The sequence below is a fragment of the Heterocephalus glaber genome, unplaced genomic scaffold, assembly GCF_053883595.1.
Source record: "Heterocephalus glaber isolate CG9 unplaced genomic scaffold, H.glaber_assembly_v1.0 deba00001859, whole genome shotgun sequence".
In the NCBI taxonomy this organism is placed as follows: domain Eukaryota; kingdom Metazoa; phylum Chordata; class Mammalia; order Rodentia; family Bathyergidae; genus Heterocephalus; species Heterocephalus glaber.
Genome location: NW_028258500.1, coordinates 423,638 through 437,464, shown reverse-complemented (window position 1 = coordinate 437,464; position 13,827 = coordinate 423,638). Strand labels below are relative to the sequence as shown.

General features: G+C 37.9%; 2 pseudogenes; both read right to left on the bottom strand.

Moving 5' to 3' along the window:
• Window positions 1-551: 551 nt before the first annotated feature.
• On the bottom strand, window positions 552-12,254 carry LOC147820558 (olfactory receptor 7G1-like; annotated as a pseudogene).
• A 1,122-nt stretch (window positions 12,255-13,376) lies between these two features.
• LOC106008662 (ATP synthase subunit ATP5MPL, mitochondrial pseudogene) lies at window positions 13,377-13,558 on the bottom strand (annotated as a pseudogene).
• Window positions 13,559-13,827: the final 269 nt, after the last annotated feature.

The following is a 13,827-nucleotide window of genomic DNA, read 5'->3' as shown; positions in this document are numbered from 1 at the left end:
GAAAATCTCAGTAATTACTTAAATATGTATGGAAGTTCAGATCATTAGCTTGATTTGGGTTAAAACTCACAAAGTATGACTCCAACTTTGGAATCATGCAAAATCATGCAGAAGGTCATCTCTAGACATCAACAAAGACTCATACTTATCCATGTTCCATCTAGTACTCCAGCACTGCATTTTCTGAAAGAAATATAAAAATAATTATGGAACTTGAAACCTTAATTCATGTTTATTTCCAAGCAGTTAGAGCAACACAATAGAGTTTAGATATGGAAATAATATGCCAAATATCACAGAATTGAATGAAACTAAAGAAACTTAAAGTACAAGTTTAAATGCACTTAGGCATCATTTTTTTTTTCTGTACCAGGGATGGAACTCAGGTCCTTGCACTTGCACAGCAGGTGACAAAACCACTGAGCTAAATCCCTGGCCCATGCTTAGGCATCATATTACACAGTTGTCTTGAAAGGCCTTGGTGACATAAATGTCAGGTTTTGGGTCTCACCAGCATTCTTGTCCCTTTATCACATTCTAAAAACCCAAACTCAAAGTGAATGACACATGAACATAAAAGGTTTCTGAGTAATGAGATGCCTCAGAGCTATCTTAATTTCTCTGTTCCTCAAACTGTAGATAAAGGGGTTCATCATTTGAGGGATCACAATGTACATCACCGTAACCACTGCATTCATAGTGGAAGTGTCAGTAATGGCAGGACTGAAGTACACACCAAAAGCTGGTCCATAGAATAAGGAAAGGACAGAGAGGTGAGACCACAGGTGGAAAAAGCCTTATACCTTCCTCCCACTGAGGACATTCTGAAAACAGAGGAGACAATTTTAATGTAAGAGAAAATAATTCCAGCAACAGGAACACCAAAAAATATGTTTCCTGCTGAATATATCAAAAGGGTATTTATAAAAGTATCAGAGCAAGCAAGCTTGAATATCTGAGCAAGGTCACAGAGGAAGTGAGGGATTTCCACATTTGTGCAGAAGGACAGCTGCAGCACCATCAGACTGTGGAGCAGGGTATGTCCAGTGCCAAGGAGCAAGGAGAGTAGAACCAGAAGAACACAGAAGTCAGGGGTCAGGATGACTTGGTACTTTAGGGGCTGACAAATGGCCACATAGTGGTCATAGGCCATCACTGAAGGAAGACAACTTTCTAAACCAGCAAAAGCCAGGGCAAAAGTGATCTGAGAAATGCACCCTGTGTAGGTGATGCTCTGATCCTGTGATTAGATGTTCACCAGCATCTTTGGTATGGTGGTGGTGCCTATACAGATGTCATTGAAGGACAGGCTGGAGAGGAAGAAGTACATGGGTGTATGGAGGTGGGAGTCAGAGCTGAAGGCCAGGATGATGACTAGGTTTCCAAGGATGGTGACCAGATACAGGGCCAGGAACAGGCTAAGGATGACAGGCTGCAGCTCTGGATCATCTGTCAGTCCCAGGAGAAGAAATCCTGAGACTGCTGTTTGGTTTTTGCATTTCGTATTTTTGGTGAAACTGTGGAAAGGATGAGGAGAAAATAAAATTTAAAAAGTATTTTGTTTATAAGCTCCAGTATGTTTTGTGCATGATATAATGAAAAATTCTAAGTATTACCCTGGATGTGTGTTATACATGATTTGGGAATGAGGATTTGAATTATATGTTGAGGATGTATTATGAGGGAATTGAATATTTCTATAGCTTTTTAAACAATGTCTTAAAACAATATCGTTTCGAGTTACATTGTAAATCCATGTGAATTTTCAGCTCATTCCCTGATCCCATTCTCGCTCCACTTCTCTTTCATCTAATTTCCATTTCCTTTATTAAACACCCATAAATTTTCAGAATTTTGGCAAGTATTGGAATTGTGATAAAGTATAATACATGGATTGTTCTTTGTAAAGAGATCCTGCCTTAAAACAAAAAGAAATATGACAATGAACTTGTCAAATCTATCTTCCAGTGCAGCACTTTTCAATCTTTTTTGACACCAAGGATAAGTTTCATGGAAGACAATTTCTTCTTAGACTGGTAGGTGGGTAGCTTGGCATGGTTCAACCCATTATATTTACTGTACCTTTTAAATTATTATTACTTTGGAATATATAATCATATCATTTTACAATTCACCATAATTCAGAGTAAGGAAAATAAAATCATTGGCAGGCCTCATGCTGACTAAAATAAGGGTTGAATTCTGACATAAAATGTGCCACCACGTGCAGCTTAACTGTCAGCCACTGCTTACTTATAGGTTTCGATATGAGCATGTAAGCAATTGATCTATCATGCTCTATGTGAGGTCAAAGCTTATATCTGCTAATTTTAATCCCTATTTGCATCAATTTTCCAGCATTAGCCTTACCACCTAAACTCTACCTCAAATCATGAGGCATTAGATTCTCTTAAGGAACACACATGTAGATCCTCACACTCACACATTCCTAGTTCCTTGCACGCACACACCTAGGTCCTCTCACACACACACACCTAGGTTCTAGTATGCACAGTTCGCAGTGTGAGTTTTTGCTCCTATGAGAATTTACCACTGCTGATCTCACAGGAGGCAAAGCTCAGGTGGTGACATAGAGGATGATGCTTGGCTATAAATACAGCAGATGATTTGATCTCTACCTTCATGAGTCAATTCCTAACAGGGCCTGGACCTGCCCATGAGCCAAGGTTGAGACTGTTCTTAATCAATGGTTTTTAATTTGGGTTAAACTCACTGTCACCTGAGTGGCATGTCAATGTACAGATTAGACAATTTATGGTTTAGCCCCATGGACCCATGAAGACATGTCCTTGAAAATGTACACACAGTTTTGAAAACACTTGGGGAAAGCTCTAGTTGTCCAGAGTGCTCAGTTGAGTCTTTTGACTAATTCCTGCTAGTAGAGAGCTAGGGTCTGTATGTTCGTGTAGTGCTTGTTAATTTCATGTACAGTTGAAATAATTTCTTTATGAAATAAGTCCCTAAATTTTCCCTTGCTTTTAAGGTGTTCCATCAACTATGCATTAAGTGAATTGCTGCATGTCGAAGACAGCCATTGAGATCCACATGAGAAATTATTAGAAAACTTGGCTTTTAGAGTTGAAGCTCCTAGAGCCTCTCTTGGAAACACAAGTGATCTCGCTTAGATATTAATTCTAGAAGAAGCTGGGTCACCATGTTGACAACATTTTGTCCCCATCCTATGGGAAATTATTTCAATAATGAGTCCAGAAATGTATACTTGTATAAGATTAAAATGCAAACAAAGTAATAGCTAAATGATAAAAAGAGTGAAATTCAAAGGCTCTACAAAAAAAGACAAAAATAGAAACACTTTCTTGCATTCTAGAAGACAGAGACTTAGTAAATAACACAGAGACAAATATTCAGACATCCTAATAAGAGTGCCTATTGTGAGCATTGCTTTGTATTTCCTGGTGAAGACAGAAGCAACTACATCAGCGATGATCATTTGGTGTAAAATGAGACTCACAGGCTCTGAAATTAATTCATCATCTAGCAGTTACTTTTAGGATGAATAAAATCTTCAACTGAATATTGCATTTGTGTAATGGAAACTACTTATTGGGTGTGTTCTTACTCTTAGCTCCAGCATGGTGATATTTTAACAATGTGTGCTTCTTCAACATGCACTGTATATATGTTAAACACATAATTTTTATTCTGCAATTGTACCTCTAAATCACAGGGTTGCTTAAAATCCTCATTTCAAGGATGTGAGAAATCAATAAAAACAGCCTGTAGGACTGGCCTTCAATAGAGTTTTTCAATCTTTTATGTATATGTGTACATGTGGACATGTGTATGTCATGAGGAAGAGTGGATGGCGCTTTTTACCTATCAAAAAACAAATGATCACTTAGAGTAGTAGAGAAGAGAGAAGAAGGAGGCAGGAAATCTTCATCGTGAACAATGTTAATGCCAGTGAAGGATGTATATGCTCAAACTACCTTTGGGATTTTTCATTAAGAAGAAGAGTAAGGAAACTAATATCAATGATTCCAATATTCACAGTGCTCCTACATATACTAAAACATGTAGAAATTTAAATGAATTAAATAATAAAAGAATGAGACATATGATTAACAAAGGTAATGAATAACTCAGGAAATATTGGAAAATGCTACATGAGAAAAAAATTAAATTTAATCAAAGCTGTGTATGTGAGTAAATTTTCCATATGGATTATCCATCCATGACAGAAATTGCAGAGATTTTTGTATTCCTGGCACCTCTTAGCAAACATCAACACTATCACATATTTCACCTTTTTTCTTTAGGTATTTTATTGAGAGAAATAATAGATTATTTAAAGCCCCTCAGTAAATATTCTTTTACAAATTTAATTTCTGTTTACTTCTGCAGGAGAACCATCATAATAAATTTACAGCTATCTTTCTCTCTGCATTTTCATTTTTGTAGTATTTTTCTTCTAAACAACATCTTCGTGGTATTGTACTTTTAAATGTTCATATAATGGAATCATATTGTACATGTGTACCATTCACAATTGATGTGCTTAACTTTTTTTATTTTCCTAATTAAATGTTGTCATATGTAGTCCTGCTTATTTGATGTTAATTATCAGATTTTTCCCTTATATTTTAAGGCCCAATTTACCTCTACTTTCTTTAACTTTTTGGTAAAATGGGTACTGCCTCTTACTGATGACTACATGTAAAATTAGGAACCACGCATGAGGGATATCACCAAGATGCTCTGCCTTTGCAAATGAAGAATGAATTGGTTCACCAAGGTGGTGAATTGGGGACATGTCTCATTTTATTACTTCATATAGAAAGACCTGAATAAATTCAGCACAGTAACGACATTGGTTAACTGTAGGAGGGTGATGGATTTTCGTGTTGTGAGTGCTGTGATTTATGCAATTTCTCCTGTTCTTATTAGCAGGAAACATGAGGACTACAGGGCTGCTTGCGGAGCTTCTATCTCTGCTTCCTTATCCAGAGTCCTCACAACCCCCTTACACAAAAGTACAGAAAATCTCTGCACGGTGATGAAACTACTCTAAAATATCTACACTCATGTTCTGATAATAAAGGAAGAGAGTTTGGATTACCTGGAAGATTTCTGTGACAAAGGTGCTCACTAAATCACCTGCATGTGGAAGCCCAATGATCTGTCCTCAGGAAGGGTGTATTCACAGACTGACTCAGTGGGATCTGCACCAGGAGAATCCATCTCTGGCAGAAAGCACAGCTGTTGCCACCTGTCTGGGCTAGACTTTTGAATGAGATTTTCACAGCATGACTCCCTCGTGTTTTATATCCCCCAGGATTCAATAACCAGAGCTCCTCATTAAGCATAAAGTAAGCAGAAACACTAATCTCATATTGGTCCCAGGGGCACATATCTTTAAACACCAACTCTATAGAAGATAACTATTCAAGATAACTAATTTTGACTCCTGAGGCCAGCTATACATTACCCAGGTCTCTCTACCATTTCTGCTTGAATCCCCAACACTAACTTTGCTCCCATAATCTAATGAAATTCGGTAATAAACTCATACCTTCCATTTTAGCTCTTTTTTATCTACTTCACCATTTAAAATATTTTAGTATTTTATTAGTATATTTTAAAAATTAAATTTATTAGTACATTTTAAATATACATAACGATTCACATTCACCATTGGGAATTTGTTCCTTTACATGAAATATCTTAATTTCTCTTTCTTCCCGTTCCCCTTCCCTCCCTTCTACCTCTCTTCCCCTTCTTATTTACAAATGATTTGTTTCCAAAACTGAAAGCATAAATATGGACCACAATGTATATTAGATATTATGAAAGATGAAGAAAATTTTCAAATGATAAAGGGAACTGGGGGGAGGGAGAAAAGGAAGGAAGAGGAAAAAATGAGAAAACATTAGTACAGGTTTGCAGTACAAGCACTTTGCAATTATGTATATGGTGCATAGATATTTATGATTGTCATCTTTTCCTGTTGGATTGTTCCTGCAATTATGTGTATGCACATAAAGTAACTTCTTTATTTTAATCTACTTTTCTCCCCGTCCCTTCTCTTCTAATTCCTTTTCTCCTCTTTTCATTCTTCTTGATATCATTAATCTTAGTTCATATTTATTGCATATAATGTCCACATTCATTGAGGTTATTAGGATTCGGTACGTGGCATATCCTCATATTACCCATTTTCTCATCCAATACCCTTTGCCCCTCATGCTGGGTCCCCTGGACCCCTTCCTATCTGTAAGAAATCCATCCCTTTGTCTCTTCTATTCACCCATTATGTTTCTCTTAGTTTGTACTTTACCTTACTCAAATAAGAAATACCATATAGCATTCAAATTTCTGTGTCTGATTTATTTCATTAAATATTATATTTTTCAGGTGCACCCATTTCCTTCAAATGTCTCAAATTTGTCTTTCTTTATAGCCAATTAGTATTCCATTATACAGACAGATCATATTTTCTTTATCCAATCATCTCTTGTAGGGTATGTAGGCTGCTTTTGGGATTTAGCTATTATGAATTGTGGTACTGTAAACATTGATATGCATATATTACTGTAGTAAACTGTGTTAAACTTTTTAGAGAAGATATCTACAAGGGGTATAACTGGGTCATATGAAGTTTCTAATATTAGTTCTTTGAGAAATCTCCATACTGATATCCATAAATGTTGTACTAGTTTACATACCCACCAATAATGTAGAAAGGTACCATTTTCACCACAGCCATGTCATCATTTGATTTTTTTGTTCCTTAAGTATGATGGTTATATTTTAGTTATGCAATATGCCGACATACATCATTGGGAATTTGTCCCTTTGCATGATACATCTTGGTTCTTATTTTTGCCCATTCCCCTGCCCTCCCTTTATCCCCTCGACCACTCCCTATTAAAGTCTTTGATTTTTTTTTAACTTTCTGATGATTGCCTTTCTTGAGTGAGAAGGAATCTACTATAGCTTCTATCTACATGACCCCCAAAGCCACATGTCATCATTGCTGGGGGTTTTCAGAAGTGCCTGGATCTAGAGTGTGTGATGGTGGGATCAAGGGTGTGAAGTTGAGATTGATTCATGGTGCAATGCTAAGATTATGGCTGCCCCACTTTGGGTATGAGAGCTATCCCCACACAAGAGTGGATAACCTGGATAGAATATAATGGATAGGATATCAGCACTGCCTCTTCACTACTTTCCTGCTTTACTGCCCACCATGAGCTGTTTCTGCTCTGTGATGCCCTTCTTCCATGTCACCCTGCCTTGGAACAGGCCAACTATGAACTGAAACCTCTACAAACTGTGACCTAAGTAAATGATTCTTCCTTTAACTTTGAGTGTCAGGTATTTTAGCTCAACAATGACAATAATTAACTAAGACAGAATTTGGTATCAGAGAAGTTGGGTAATTGCTATACCTAATCATGTGCTTCCCGAGCCTTTGGAACTGGCTCATAAGAGTTTGGAAGGGTTTGGAGATGACCACTGAAGAAAGAGCCCTGAAATGCCTCAACCTATATGTGATGGGAGATTCTGGTCAGAGCTCAAAAGAAAAGAAGTCTGATCATAATCCTACCAGTAAAGACCAGGCTCAGCAGGTTTCTGCTGGGAAAGACTACTTTGGCTGTTGGACTGCAGATGATGTGCACTATCCCATGACAGAAATTTTGTCTGCATTTTGCTCTTGTCCAGAGACTTTCCTTGAGACTGAAATACAAGGCAGTGGACTAATTAATCTCCTAGAAGAAATTTAAAGGCAGTCTAATCTTGAGGCCATGGCATGGCTACTGTTGGGGGCTTTCAGCTAGATCTATGATGACAACCAAGAGCAAGGAGCCCAGTAGAATGCTTTAAAATATTTTGAGATTGGCCAGAAAGGAAGCTCCAGTAAAGTTGTGGCCTGCAAAGATGAAAGAGAGAAGAGATTGCTTGCTGAAAGGAAACAGGACAATAGAAAAGATGCCCTGGGGACATCACAAGAGCCAGCAAGACTGCACACCATGTAGCCTCAGCATTGCAAATTTGAAAGGCTTTCCTTTGATAAAAGAGCCAGAGAGTATTATGTTTCAGAATGATGGTGCCTAGAAGATTTTTCATCTGAATTTTGTTCAGAGTGTTCAGCAATGCAGGCACTTTATCCCTCCAGGCAAGAGAGAAGAAAGCCTGGGTAATGCTCTAGCTGGTGGTAGAACTTGACATCGTGCACAGGGTGCTGGCTTTAGGTGCATGCAGAATGCAAGAGATGTGGGGTCAGGAAGGCTTCCACTCACATTTCAGAAGGCTGGGGACACCAGGTAGTGTGCCCCTGAGAGGTCCTTTTGTGAAGCTGTGAGTATTAAAACAAAGATGCAATGGAGACCCCAGAAGTTTGGAGAAGCCAGGAATGTGGATTGTCTGAAGAAAACTATGAGAAGGGAGAAAAGCCGGCCCAACAGAGAAGGCAGAGAATCTATGGGAGCTACAACCACTGGTGGTGCTGTAGGACCAGAGCCATACAAGCCCTTTGGAGTTCATATCCTCACATTTATTGCCCTGGATTGTGGATATGGAACTATAGGACTTAATATATGCCTTGCTGGGTTCTGCTTTGGTTTGCTTCTTTTTTATCTCTGTATTTGTTCCTTGTGAAATGGAAATTTCTGTGCCACCATATGTTGGAAGTGTTTTGTAGGGAACAGGGAAAGGGGACTTTACTTGAACCTCTGCAGTAAGTCCTAGTCTCCTGAGAGCCATGGCAGCAGAAGGTGAATTACAAGAAAGGCAGAAAAATGAGACTGAGAAGAAGCTGAGCTTTGGGTCTGATCAGTGCTGCTCTGGGTGGCAAAGACAAAAGCCCTTAGCTTACTGTACCTTTTATTCAATACATTGGGAGAAACAAATTCAACAAATGACTTGCAGAGAGTTCAGTACATCCACGTAAACAAGATGTAACAATCCAAGAACAATGAGGAACTGAGTAGATGTTTGTTCCTCCCAGGATGTTTTCAGCTCCCAAGGTGTTTCCTGTCCTGGAGAATTACAGCATCACCAGATCATTGCGGTCTCACTTGTGACTGGAGGCCAAAATGGAATTATGTCTCAGAATTCCATAGCTAGGCTGTAGGCAGGAGAATTAGGCTAACCAAATGATTTTACCCTAAATTTATGTAGCATTGCTCCCGACAGTGTTTAACTCTCTGTTTATTTGCACAGGGGCTTGACGTTTACCTTAAATCTCAGAGAGACTTTGGACTTAGACTTTTCAGCAATACAGAAATTGTTAGGACTTTCACAATTTAGAGATGGAGTAAAGGCCATTTGCTTAAAGGTACATACATGAGTCTTTGAGGGAGCCAGAGAAAAATGTCATGACTTGCATTTATGTATCCCCCAAAGCCTGTGACATGCCACCCTCACTTGGAGTCAGCCAATTATGAACTGAAACCTCTATAAACTTTGAACTAAATGAACCTTTCCTCCTTTAACTTTGAGTGTGGAGTATTTTGTCTCAACAAGGAGAAAAAATAACTAAGACAGAACCTTAGCATTTTTTAATTTGTATCTCTCTAATGTCCAAGGATGGTGAATAATTTTTTACATCTTTGTTGGCCATTTATAATGCTACCCTATGAAGTGTCTGTTCATTTCACTTCCCCAGTTCTTGACAGGGTCTTTGACTTTAGATGGATGTTTTTGAAATTTTTATATATTCTAGATTTCAGTACTTTGTCTGAGGAGCAGCTGGCCAAAAAAATGCCCATTCTGTAGGCTTTCTCTTCACCCTACTTCTTTTTTTGGTACAGCTTTTTAGTCTGGTATCATTCTTGCTGTTATTTCTTGTGTAATTGCAGTTCTATATAGAAAATCCTTTTGTAAACCTATGGCTTCAAGTGTTTTACCAGTTTTATCATCCACTAGGTTTAATGTTTCTGTTTTAATATTTAGATCTTTGATTCATCTTCGTTTTAATTTGTTACATGGTGAGATACTGTTCCAGTTTTAATCTTCTGCAAAGAGTTTTCCAATTTTCCCAAAACCAGTTGTTGATTAGTCTTTCCTCCAATATATTGTTTGGGCCTCTTTGTCAAAGATAAAATAGCTGAATGTGTCTGGGGATGTTTCTGTATCCTCTCTTCTGTTCCTTTGGTCCATGTATATGTTTTGCTCTAGAAGCATGTCATTTTTAATGACTATCGCTTGTATTACTTGTATCTATTGTAGTACAGCTTGAAGTCAGTAACATGTACCTTCTTATCATGAATATTCTTAATCACAACTAAAAGGAATAAGGATACAGGAGTATCGCTTTAAGGCCAGGCCCACCATTCAACTCAATACAGAGGTGTCTTCTGGGTTATCCATAAAGAGATCTCCTATTAGTGTACCAGGCAGAGGGTACACAGCTTTCTGCTTAGTGCATCTTGGTTGGTATGATGCTGGCATGTTCTGCAGCCATCTGGTGTGGTAGTCATCTTTGCATTTTTAAAAAAAGTACTTGAGATAATCAACTTAAAGAGAGAGAAGACTTTATTTTTCTTTGAGCTCTTCATGGGTGGCTGGTCCCATTGGATTTGAGGCAGTGATGTGGCAGAGTGTTTTGACAAGGAGAAAGTGATGAACTAATGCTGTTCAGCTCATGGGATCTGGGAAGAGTGGAGGGATGGTTTTGCTTTCCACTGTCTCCTTCTGGGGCATGGCTGTAGGACCTAACTTCTTCCTAGTTGGCTCTGTCTGTTACAGATACCAGGACAAGTCAAGCATCAGAAACTGGGAAACAAGTTTTTATCACATGAGCCTTTGGGGATGTTTCAGATCCAAACTATAGCAGCCAGGGTCTATGAGGAAAACAGTGCTAAAATGAAGCTACCTCATGCACAGCTCAGCGAAGCCCTCACTTAAGACACTCTTCACTCATGTAAGAATTTTTTTGTCAATGTATTTCATTCTGAGTAACTACTTTGAATGTAATGATATACAGTATACTAACTATTGCTATTCTCTTATTTTGCTATATTTTAATTTTTAATAAAATAAAATAACTCTGTAGCCCAAGAATATGAGTGTAAAAATTTATTATTCCTATGAGAACTGAGCTTATGTTGCAGTAGAAAATCTAAAATGTCTCAAAACACCTCAACTCTAATTGTGTGAACTAAATAAATAATGAGTCAGAGTATACAAAACATTTGTATGAGTTCAGAAGGGTATAAATGTCTGAGTAAACTCTCATCAGTTACATAATCATGTAGAAACTGCATTTTAATACCCTCTTATTGGATGAAATACACATGGCTCTATCTGTGGAATCATGCAGAAGCTCCTCTCCAGATATTAACACATCCATCCTTTCTTGTCCCCAAGCTTGTTCTAGCCAACAACTCCAACGTTCCTTTCCCTGAAGGTGATCTTAAATATTTGCTAAAATTGAGGTCCCAATTCACATGTTTCTTCTAAGCCATAACAGCAACAAAATACAATTTAGACATTGAATTCATCTACCAAACATCACAGAATTGAAAGGATCAAAAAGAAGCTAAAAGTACAAGTTGTAATTTACCTAGACATATTATTATGAAGTCATTTTGGAAAACCTTGGTGAGATAAGAGTTGGGTTTTCTGGCTCACCTGTATTCTTGTCACTTCTTCACATTCTAGTAATCCTATCTCAAAGAAAATGACACAAGCATATAAGAGGCTTCCCAGTAATGAGATGCCTCAGAGCTATCTTCATTTCTTTGCTCCTCAAAATATAATAGAGTTCATAATTTGGAGGGATCACAATGTACATCATTGAATCCACTGCATTCTTGATGGAAGACTTAGTTATGCCAGAACTCAAGTACACAACAAACCTTTGCAATAGTATAAAGAAACAAGATAGAGATCAGATACACAGATGCGAAAAGCCCCATACTTTCCACCTACTGATGATATTTTCAAAATAGAGATGACAGTTTTAGTATAATAGATAATGATTCCAACAATGGGAATACCAAAAATATGCTTCATGTTGAATATATTAGAATGGTATGTATAAAGTTATCAGAACAGGTGAACTTGATGACCTGAGAAAGTTCAGAGCAGAAGTGTGGCATCTCCATGTTTGTGCAGAAGGAGAGCGACAGTGCCATCAAACTGGATAATGCATATAGAGTGCTAAGGAGCAGGGAGAGAAGAGCAAGAAGGACATAGAAGTCAAGGGTCAGTATGACCTTGTACCTTAGGGGCTGAAAAATGGCCACATAGTGTTCATAGGCCATCATTTCAAGAAGACAACTTTCAGCACCTCCTGAAGACAAAGGAAAGGTGATCTGAGTGAGCCTATATACATGATGCTCTGATCCTGTGCTTGGATGTTTGCCAGCATCTTTGGGATTGTGGAGGTGCTTATACAGATGTTAGTGAAGGACAGGTTGGAAGGTAAGAAGTACATGGGGGTGTGGAGGTGGGAGTCAAAGCTGATGGCCAGGATTATGAGCAGGATTCCCAGGACCATGACCATGTATATGGTCAGGAACAGGCTGAAGAAGAGGGGCTGCAGTTCCAGATCATCTGTCAATCTCACAAGAATAAACTGTGAAACAACTTTCTGGTTTTGGAATTTCATGTTGTTGAAGAATCTATGGAAAAGTAGGTAAAAATAAAATAAAACAAAAGATTTTTGAGTGACCAGTCACATCTCTTGGGTATGACAGAAGTAGAATGCTTTATACCACTATAGATGCCCATTATACCTCATATGGCAATGCAGACTAGCATTCTATGTTTAGCAGGTACTCTAGATAAAGTTAATATTTCTAAAATGATTTTGCAAGGCCTTACAACAAAGAAAAATTTCTGATTCACTTGTAAATCACAGGTAAATATTCAGATCTTTTTTTCTGATCCTTGTCTCTATTCAATTTTCTTTTCTCTTTTTTTCTAATACAGTTTTAGAACACCCACACTTTTTCAGAATTGAAACTAGTCCTGAAATTGCAGTGAAATATAAGACATACATATTTCTTTGTAATTAATTCATGCTCCAAAACAAAAAGAAATATGAGAATGTATTTACCTGTTCCATGTTCCAGAGTAGAAGTTTCCCATCTTTTTATACCAGAGAAAAATTTCTATGAGGACAATTTGTCATCAGATTGGAGAGAACACAGACATGCTGTTTCTAAGATATTATTTTTTTTGTATAATTCATTCCTATTTTAACTACATTGTAGTAAACTGTCATCACATGCAGCTTAATTGTCATTTTATTCTCACCAGTAGTGTCTCTTTTGGGGGGATGCATCAGGTGTATAGTGATTTCCTGTGATCTCATATGACTCAGCTGGCTTAAACTCACAGGTAGACTGATGTTTTGTCCCATTTGTACTCAAGAGAGCTGGTTAATAATGACCGTGAGAAGGTGCAGGACTTGAACCTTTTAAAGCTTTACTTCTTTTATCAGCACTTCTGATTTTATAAACAGTGAAGCTCTTCAACCCCTTTCCTACCCAAATATACTGGTAAACTTTGGAATAGTATGGCTTCAAGGGACCTAGACATTTTTAATGATGCTTTGAAGCATCTCATCAGGATCAACTATCCAGGCCCCACCAAACCCCACCACACACTCACCAGTATGGTTTTGATGAGTCTGTAAACAATAGATTTATTATGATCTCTGTACAGTCAAGCCTCTCTGCTAATTTTCATCCCTATTTGCATGTATTCCACACCACTAGCATTAGCAACTCAACTCTACCTGAGATCATCAGGTATTAGACTCTGTTACAGAGCATGCAGCCTAAATCCCCTGGATATGATATCCACAGCAGGGTTTGATCTCCTTTGAGA